General features: G+C 37.5%; 1 protein-coding gene across 2 annotated transcripts in view; it reads left to right on the top strand.

Moving 5' to 3' along the window:
- The window catches only part of Macrod2 (mono-ADP ribosylhydrolase 2), a 1970011-nt gene that overhangs the window by 1619102 nt on the left and 340498 nt on the right, over positions 1-10411 (top strand). The window lies entirely within an intron of this gene.

The following is a 10411-nucleotide window of genomic DNA, read 5'->3' as shown; positions in this document are numbered from 1 at the left end:
TGCGCTGTCCATATGAGTGTGTTTATGAAGCACATTCTCGAGGAGAATGGATAGTTGAATATTTCCCCGGGAAAAGAGATACATTGGTAATTATGGAAAATTAAATTTCTAGGTGCACATATGCATTAAATATACATATTTAGAGATTTTATGTTCATTGCTAAGAGTCCTACTCCTTTTACATCTCCTTCCCTTTCTCCTTTGATTTATGGATTTGGTTTGTGCGTGTTAGGGCATTTGGCAAGATAAAGACAGCTGGAAGTAATAGAGCTGGGCTTTGTTTTAAAAAGCTGAATTTTCACAAGTGGCTTGGGGTTTGGGGAGGGGAACAGAAATCCTGAACTTCAAAATAACTTTTGAAAAGTTCCTCCCCTGATGTAAAGATTTGAAAGAAGTTATTCACAGCCTGCCTCGCACTTCTTAAAAGTTGTATAAAGTTACACCACTCACCACAAAAGAAAAAAAAGATGTAGGAAAAGTCACATCAATATTTGCTAGAATGGCGTATTTTTTAGTGTCACAACTTTCTATTATTTTGTCAGTTAAAGGAAACATGCTGGAAACTGTTGAGAACCCCCTACACACACACACACACACACACACACACACATTTACATTTCACACACACTTTTTTTTTAATCACCTGTTTATCTGGATCTGGAAGTCCTGAAAATATGGTATATATTTTCTATAGATAAAAAAGAACAAGCAACTTGAAAGAAAAGGTAATTCATTATTTTATTTTGGTTTTCTCTGTGTTGTAGCTCCTTTTAGTTAAGAGTTAGCTCTTATTTAGTGATAAAAAAGAATATTAACAAGGTACTTTTGTAGGCAAACTCATTTGCAGTGATTCAAAAACTCCAAAGCTGTTTTAACCCTCCTTTTGTTATTTTATGCAAATGAGTTTTTTTGAGGGGTGCAAAACCAAGGTCTTTGTGGCAGAGAGGTGCAGAATATCTTAATGCATGATGTGCTGGAGCTCAGCATGGAGGCATATTATTGTGATCCATTTCCTAATTTGAACTTAGTCATCTGTGAGAAGCAGAGTTCTTTTCATAACAAGGCTACCTAGTTCCTGAAGTAACATGCCACAGAGCCAGGCTGCATGAATTCCACTCATGGATTCCTTCTGCTGTTCTCTACAATCTTTCAGCAGGAAATATAAACATGTCCTAACTATAAAATGTGTGAAAACAAGAATAGGAATGGCTATCTTTTTTCGCATCTTTCAGTATGAGAAAAGAAGAGCTGTATCTCATTACTAACCTTGTCCATCAAGCTGGTGTTTGTGCTTTTGGTATTGCTTTTCTAGGGCCTAAGAGCTGAGCCCTATCTCCAAATATTAGATTAAGGAACAATTAGAATCATTTGTGCCAAACCCCTGAGTTGCCACAACAGGGCTTCCCCCCCGCCCCAGTCCAATAAGGAACGGTTTAGTGCAAATGAAGATCAGCTGTCCGCAGGTCTCTAACCAAGTCTCTGTGCTAAAAACTGAAAGGAACTAGAGGGAGATTTCCAGGAGAGATTTTTGGTTTCTATGCTTGGCATAAAAGGAAGAAAGAAAAAGGAGGAGAAAAAAAAACAGAGACAGAAAAAGAGAGAAGGCAGAAAGAGTGAATGATATACATATGTTTGAACAGTCACAGGAAAAATTTTATAATTATCCAGTGCTGAGTAATGTTGTGACAGGGAATAAGCACGAGCTTTTCTTGTGTATTAGATGACCTTAAAAACCTACAAAGTATGTTTTTTTTTTTTTTTTGATCACAGCAATAGTCATTATATTTTCTGATTCTTTTCGTTGCTTTGTTTTACTTGCTTTTGGTTTATTGTTTCCCAAGTATTTTTCCCAAGTGTCTTTCCCAAGTGTCAGAGCAGATGGCTAACTACTGAAGAGATCGCACAGAGAGAAATCTCATTTGACTACCTGTTACCTAGGGGGGAATAAAAATAGTCCAGTCTGGCTGATTGTCCTGAAATTATATTTCCTTAACACAATTTCAGACTAGCTGGTTTGGTGACATTCTTTACAAAAAAAGCTTTTTCTTTCTTAAACATAGGTCTAAACTCTAATGGATACATATGTGTATGTGTATATGTTTATGTCGTGCTAAATGACTGAATGAGTTACAGAAAAATAAATGTCTGTAATACACAGCATGTTAGTAGGCTGGACACAGGCTGTACTTTATAGAATCCTAATATTAAATTTGTAACTTTAGGTAGATCAAGTTTGACTTCTAGATTTTACTTGACCACAATTTATCCATTTGTCAAAAGAAGCTAATTACAGGCCTTGCCTTGAGAGAAATAATTAAATAATAATGGTTTATTAATAGCTAAAAGCAAATTTAAATTAATGCTTGACTTGCTTTTTCAAAATGTAGATGAAGCAAAACTGTTGCTTTACTTAAGCATTCCCATTTCATTCCGTGAAACTCAACAAATCTGTCAAAAGTTGCTCAGTGCTTGACCAGCTCAGCTCTTCACAGAAACACCCTGTGGTCTGTGTGATTGTATTCATGGAGTATCAGAGGAAGTTGACAGCTCATCTATGTCCTCAAGCATGTCACTGCTGTTCTGGTCAACACCCAGGTGTTATCTGTCCTTGTTAATGCAACCCTAGGTGGGCAGCTGTAGCTGGAATCACCCCTGAGTGGGAAAGACAGCATCTAACTGGTGGCCTTTGCATTTGAGGGTCTCTGTGTGGTTCAATATAGAGGCCTCTCTGACAGATCCGTGATTTGGCAGGAGAGAAGTAAGGGTGGGTGGGAGAGTTGAAACCGTGACAGACCAGCTGCCATTGTACCAGTGTCTCCCAGCCTCTGCTTCCTTGGTTAACTCCTGGCCATGGCTGCTCAGTACTGCTCTCACCCCAGCTTATTTCCTTCATCTCTTTTCCAAGGAAACTTTCTTGTCCAGATGGTGTGTGTTTTGCAAGGCTCATCTCAATGGGAGCTTTGCTTGACAAAAACTAATATACCTTCTCAACAGTCCCTATGCCAGCTTAGGTAAACATAAAAATGTAATTCTCAAAGTCTGGAAATTGGAGTTAGGATTTTCTACCCAGGAGCCCTCAAGATAAATTATATTGGTTTGTCTTGACTGGTTAAGTGTTCAGCATGGCTACGCTTCCTTACATTTTCTTAACCAGCAGTGTAGGGGCTCAGGCAGAGTGGCTTTTGCTGAAGAAATTCCAGTGACATGATGGTGTAATTCAAGATGCCTCAGGGAGCCACATTACCAAAGGGCCCACAGCAATCCTGTTAAAGATCATCTTGGTTCTTGGGGCTAGCACAGACTGCAAAAGGTGATCTGAGACTCAAGTGTGCTTAAATAGTTAACACACAGTAAAATATCTGCCTTCATTTTTTAACTTTTATGGGATTAAATCTAAATTTGATTGGATACATGTATAAAATCAAGTGTAAATGTTTTTGGGAAGACCTAGTATGGAGGGAGATAATGTTCATTGGAAACCAATACCAATCGATAGTTGTTTCCCTGTGTGTATTATCTTACAGATAAATTTTTAAGTGCAACTATGCAAAGTAGATTGTTCAAAGTGATGAATATATATAACTTTACTTATTTAAAATCAGATCTTGACATCATATCATTCACTGGAATGCTATCTTCAAGAGAAATAAATGAAAAATTTGCAAGATAGCAAAGATATTCTGTCAACTGTTGCCATTAGAATTAGAACAAAACACTAGCCATGATTTAGACCAGAACCTGGGTAAATCCTTTCTCCTCCTGCATCACTCTTTGTCTTTTCTCTGTGCCTTCTATGCAATCCCACATTCTTTTAATTCCTCAAATATGCCACGCTCACACCAGCAGAGGCCTTTGTTTCTTCTCGCCTAGTCTTGGCCATCTGGAATGCCTTGATGTTCCTTGCCTGGCTGCCTCCTACTTATCCCTCAGATGTTATCTCAGGAAGACCTTTCCTGAGTTTCTGATGAGATAAAAATTTTCTATTGTAAGCTTTTATTGTAACAGTTACCCATCTGTTAGATTTTCACTTTTTCTTTACTAACTAATATCTGGATTACAGCCTACCACACTTCCTATGGATTGTAGGTTTCATGAGGGCAAAGCCTACATCTATTTTGAGTCACCATTATATCCCTAGAAGTCTCATAAAGCATGTAGTTAGGATTTAGTAAATGTTTATTAAGTGAATGGATCAAGCAGTAAAGAATCGAAGGAATGAAGCCATGATGAAATGAAGGCAAGAGAGAGCGACACAGAAGGAAGAAAGGAGGGTAGGAGGGTTTCATTGTAATAAGCTTATTGATTGATTCATTTCAAACCAGCTCACATTCATATGGTATAAATTTGTTCATCTATTTACTTGGAAAAATAAATGGAAACAGAAGCTTGAAAACACTGATCACTAACACTGTGTTTTATTTGACATGTGTTAATTTAAGCAACTCATTTTTTCTCCACTAAATACTCAGTCAAGAAAGTTGGGCGATGATATCCATGCACACTGACACCTGGGAAAGCAATGTAGTTTTGCAGATTTATTTAGCAAATAGAGGCTTCTGTAAAAGTCTTTCAAAGCACAACAGTAGGACTTTGGTGTCAGTAATCATATGCCATATTTCAGGCTTTTAATTTCCTCGAGATGATATTTCTTACGATCTGAAAGCTTTTGTCCCTCCCCTGCACCAGATCTTATTTTAACATACTGATTGAGTCTCTTTATCTTACACTTCCTGCTGGGAAAATAGATGCTAAAATGTTTGTAATGTCATATTTACTTTAAGGCATCGTGGGGCAAAATTGCAAGAATCAAAGAGTTGCAGTGGGGTATACATGTGTGACTATTTTCTTCCATCTCCAGACCTCCATTAGCAGCTCAAGCAGTACATTCAGACCATTTCATCTTAAGGAATCTAAGAGCTTGGAATAGGCCATGTTTGAGAGTTTCATTCTTCTGTTTATTAATAGCCTTTAGCTTGTTTTTTCTTTATTTTGCACTGACACATATAAAAGAATGATTTGTGACAAAGTTTTGATTTTAATCTTTAGTGTTAATTTTCTTGGCTGTGATTTTGGACTTTGATAGAACTATATCATATTTCCCTTGACTCTTTACTACTTGTGAGATCTTACTGGTTGTATAAGTCAATGATTTTGCTTTTCAGAGGACAATTTGAAACATCTGAAAGTGTTTTTGTTTGTCCCCACTAGAAGGTAAGGTACATTAAAATCTAGAAAGTTAAGGCCAGAAACACCCCTAAATATCTCACAGGCATATGACAGTCCTCCATCAAAGAATGATTGCCACAGAAGGCAGTAGGGTGAAAGATGAGATAATTTGACTTATACTTTAGATTTCTCCTCTGTAATATAAGGACAGTGCCATCCCTGCATGATATCAGGAGATAAAGGTCACGTGAAAAAATGCAAACCATGTACTTAGTGTAGTCAGCAACCTATGAGTGCCTTACCTATTGTTATGAATATTGCTGTATTAGTAACTTCCTAATAACTAGGCCCTTGTATACATCTCTAGATTTATCTTTTTCAAAATTTCTCTTACAATTTTTTTTAGGAATATCCTAATATTTCCTTGATATTGATATTTTTAATCTGACTAACTTCCTATTCTTCACCCACAATGAAGTTAGATGTATTCTACTCCAACCAGTAGATTGCCCTGAAACCAATGCAAAGACACAGCTACCCAATTCTCTGATTTATGCCATTTCAGAATGGGCTTCATTCTTCACTAATTTTTCAGGTTCATGCTTAGAGCATGGTTTCAGCACAATGAGTTAAAATTACCTTTATTAAAATGCATATTCTTGAATTCTTTCCACTATCTACTGTGTAAGTATTATGACGAATAGGGTCTGGAAATGTGAGTACTTCATACTAAGTTCAGCCCTAGCCTAAGAAAGCTTGAGAACCATCATGGCAGACTGAGTCTCTGAATGTTGAAAAGGGGATCCTCTTTCCTTTCCATCTTTGGTGCTTAATATTGCATCTGTCGTATAGTATGCATTCAGTAAATCATTGCAGTATCTGAAAGAACAAATCAGTAATAAAAACTTTCATTCTCCTTTTGTCTCTTGATCTTTTCTCTTTTGGTTTTTATCCATTCATGCATCTCATTAGTAGTGAAGTCCTCAAATGTTCATGTGATCAAAAAAGAAGTACATTGCTATAAGATAAATCCTTTCCTTCGCTTCTGAGATGGAAGCAAACCTGTGAGATCATAATCCCTGTTAGAAGGGGTGCTGCTTCTCTGTGCAGCCAGTGGTTGCCAGGTGAACAGAAGAGTGGATGAATGAGGTCTCAGCATTATTATTCTTCACAAAAATTCAGAATTTGTATTTTATATGAAAACGTGTCACTGATTCAAAGCTTAAAATGGTATTTTAAAACTGTATTTTAAAAAAAGACAAATAAGCTGTTTGAGACTTTAGAAGCTACACATATAAGAACCTTTATTCAGTCTAATGGTTCCCCATTTCATATTTTGCCAAACAAAGATGTGCCTTGTCCGTAATACACTTATACAGGAGGACAGAAAAAGAACAAGTCATATTTTCTCCCATCTGAATGGTGCTGCCAACAGGCCATGTTCTTCCCATGACTGCTATCACTGATCCGTGCACCAACTGTGCAAACAGAAATAGGGCAAGGGAAGTGCATGTCGCTTCCATTTTTGCTAAAGTATAATCACAGTGGTGTGTACAACGCGGCTCCACAGGTGCTCTTGTCTCTGGAAATCTTGGCTGTGTCCCTGTAAGATATAACTCACTGTCTGCAGTAAGAAATAGGGCATAAATCAGCTGGTCAATCTCTCCACATCATAAATCACAAGTGTGATGCTTTGGTAATTTAGATCAGCAGTAAACCCTGAACTAAATAAAAGAAATCACCCTCAGCTTGAGTCTGCACTAGATTGAGTTGTGTGACTTTCCAATAAATATGGCCAAGAGTTCTGGGACAATTCAAACAAATCTCACTTTGTTGGTGTGGGGGAAACCTGCAGAGCAATGTAGGAATTGATGAATCCTTAGGGAAGGGTTGAAAATCAGAAAGCTTGATAATATGATCAAAGACACTAACAGCTCCATGAGCGGGCAGAACATATCCTCTGCTTAACAGGATGTAGTTTAAGTGGCATAAAAATATATACCAAAAAAATCCATATATATATATATATATATATATATATATATATATATATATACCTGGGATTGAACTCATTACCATGCACTTGACAAGTGCCTATGCCACTGAGCTAAATCCCCAGCCATATATATATATATATATATATATCTTGTAGTAGGTGCTTAAGGTCGAGAAATTGGAGTGATCACTTTGAATTTAGCTGGTGTATTAATCAGCTAATGTTGCACAACATCAGTGTAAACATTATAGCCTTGAGAGCTCAGTGATTCATTCTCACTCACGTGGCTGGGGTTTGCCACTTGCTTCAGTGGCTCTTCCACCTGTGGCTGGCTTTTGACCATGCATTCCATTCAGGTGTGATCTTCATGTACTCCTCTGGCACTCTAGGCTGAGGGGCTGTAGCTACCCAGGGGAAGCTCTTTAACACAGTGATGGCACAAGTACAAGATTTACACAATGACACAAGCACATTTCCAGCTACTACTCAATCGCATCTGCTACTAAACATGGGTAAAGCAAATCCTATGGCCAAACCCTAAGTCAGAGTGGGGGGGGGGAATCATAAGGGTATGTAGTGCAAAGACAGGGTGAAGAATTGGGGCAACATTTTAATTCACTTTCCAAGTGTGCTGGTAGGCAATTTTGTGACTGCTGTGAATGTGGTAGCATGGAGTTGAGACAGAGATGACAGAAAGGGGGATCAGCCATGCTACATAGATGGTGCAGGTTTGCAAAGGACAAATGCTGACTACCCTTGACAAACTCAAAGTCTTGAAAGAGAATGGAAAAAGGGGATAAGTACAATAGCTGGAGTACTGCTGTGTGTTTTGCTTCTAACTGATGGGTGAGCATTTGAGTTCATGTCAATTCCATGAAGTTACATCAAACACTTGTCTGCCAGGGGAAAGGCTTCTTCTGAACTAATTATTTGTCTGCCTATTTGAATTTGCTTTGAAACTCCCCAAATGGAATTTCAAGTCTATCACATCTTATACCCTGGTTGTATTCCCATCCTCAAGAAATAATTCATATTTAGAGAACATAATCCACCTCTTACAGTATGTCATCCACTCTTTGATAACCCATAGGACTGTCCAGGCAAGTTTGAGTGGGCACAATAGGAAGTTTCAAGGGAAGCTAGAGAAGATGGTTCCAAGGAAACTAAAATAAGTCTTCAGGAGTAAGCATGCTTCAGGGTTTCTGCTACCCTGCCCTAAGCCCATCAGGGAGCATTTGTCAGTCTCTACAGAGGAAACAGAGCCATGAGAAGATTATGAATAAAGACCTTCACATTCGTAACCATCCATAGTCTCATCTCTGCCCGTCCTGACACAATGCAGATCTTCAGTGAGACGCCGGGCTGTCATGACCTTCCATTTCCCTAGCAGCTCTTGAGAGGGGAAAGTACAGTCAAAATAATCAGTCAATCAGTCATTGCCTTCCACATTTTATTCAGAAGATGCCACCTTCTTTCCTACATCTTCATTGTAGCCTGCTGCAGTGTCTTGCCTGTCTACATGTAATTGTTTATCGGGATTCTTCGCTCAACAAATATTCATTTCCTCCCTGTGGAGGAATTCTGATGCCAAATGTTAGGAAAATTATTTGACCCAATAAAGCATTATTATTTTTAAAACTCTATTTATAATTGACTTTAGTTTATTCTGAACACTGAATTTTTAATGTTAACTTTCATCCCTTTGTATGAAAAAGTAAGTAATCAAGCTATGTGGTTACTCAGCCGGAGCATGGGTTTCAATTAAGTACAACAAATATGTGCTATGTTAACTGTGGGCAGACAAGGGAATTAAACAGACTGCACCGCACTATACACTGCGTGTCACTCTTTCAGGAAGGCCACAGTCTAGATGGAGTACAGGCCTCCTGACACAGAGTGACCAGGGCCATAAGAGAAGACCATTCTTCAGTGTCAGGGAGACCCACTCATCTATACAGGGGTGTCCTGTCCCATGGGGAAAAGTGTATCTTCCCCAGTTTATTATAAAAATTTTCAAACTTGAGAAAAGTTGAGAGAATATTGTAGTTTGCAAATCTATCTCCCATGTAGGTTCAGCAATTGAAATTGTATATAGTTGCTTTCCTTATCCATCTATTGACCATCTACCCATCCAACTATTTTTTTTTTTTGTCATATGAAAACAAATTAGAGAAGTCATGACCATTCTACACAAACACTTTGGTCTATGTCTCTAAAAGAATAGATATATTTTACTATAAACCATATTGTTTCCCTGAAATGGGCAAAACTGATGCATTGTCTAATCAACATTTTTTAATTTTCTCACTAGAGTCTTAAAACTTTGTATGGATTTTTGCTGTTGTGTGATTATTGTTGACACTGTCATCTCTTATGGATTAAATACTGAGTTTTTAAATGCTCCCTTAAGGACTTTTTTCCATGTTTTAGAATTGTGCCCTCCTACTTTTATAAGGCCCCATATTCTGGATTTTTCCAGCAACCTCTGTAAAGAACTATATAATATTTTATTTTATTCCCTGATTTCTTATAAACTAGAATTTACATCTTGAACTTGAGGTTTCATTACATTCAGATTAAACATCTTTGGCTAGAAAATTTAGTATATGACAAGCTGTATTTTGTACACATCAAGAGGGCCCTGAAGTTGTCTGTGGTGTCATGCTTACTCTTTTAGCCACAATGATGATAACAAGATTGTCTCCATTATAAAGATAATTTTTGCAATTAGGAAGTGATCTATACGCTTTGGCATACTTGCAAGGCTTACTTACCAAAACTTAAAACTTGTATCATTCAACAATGATCATTTTGTAAATCACTAGAGTTGACTTAGCCTCATGGTGGTCCTCTAATTCTAATATTTCTTCCACAAAGTTAACTACCAGCCTTCTGTAAATAATGTTTACTTTAATCCAGTTTTCAAAGGAGATAATATTTGACTTGAGAAAGAAAATATGTAGTCTTTAGAAGCATAAACCAGTAAAAGTTTAAGGACAGTGAAGAAACTTTAGAGAAACTAGCACAGTTTAGAGCTTAAAAAACAAATACAGTATAAATTCAAATCCTTTCTTTTAACAGATGAGAAAAGTATGGTCCAACTGTGCTATTTATTTTGATCTCATAAAGAACTGGCTTGATGTAACAAAGGTCTTTGAACAAAGAGAAACACATGGTGCATTGGTGGAAATGAGGTCAGTGCGCCCGTGTACAATTACCACTCATTTGCTGTCAATATTGTCTGCTGAG

This window comes from Cavia porcellus, unplaced genomic scaffold (assembly GCF_034190915.1).
Source record: "Cavia porcellus strain 051 isolate PalLab524CR breed Dunkin Hartley unplaced genomic scaffold, mCavPor4.1 scaffold_5, whole genome shotgun sequence".
Lineage (NCBI taxonomy): Eukaryota > Metazoa > Chordata > Mammalia > Rodentia > Caviidae > Cavia > Cavia porcellus.
Note: the sequence above shows the minus strand (reverse complement) of the source record. Positions and strands in the feature narration are given on the sequence as shown.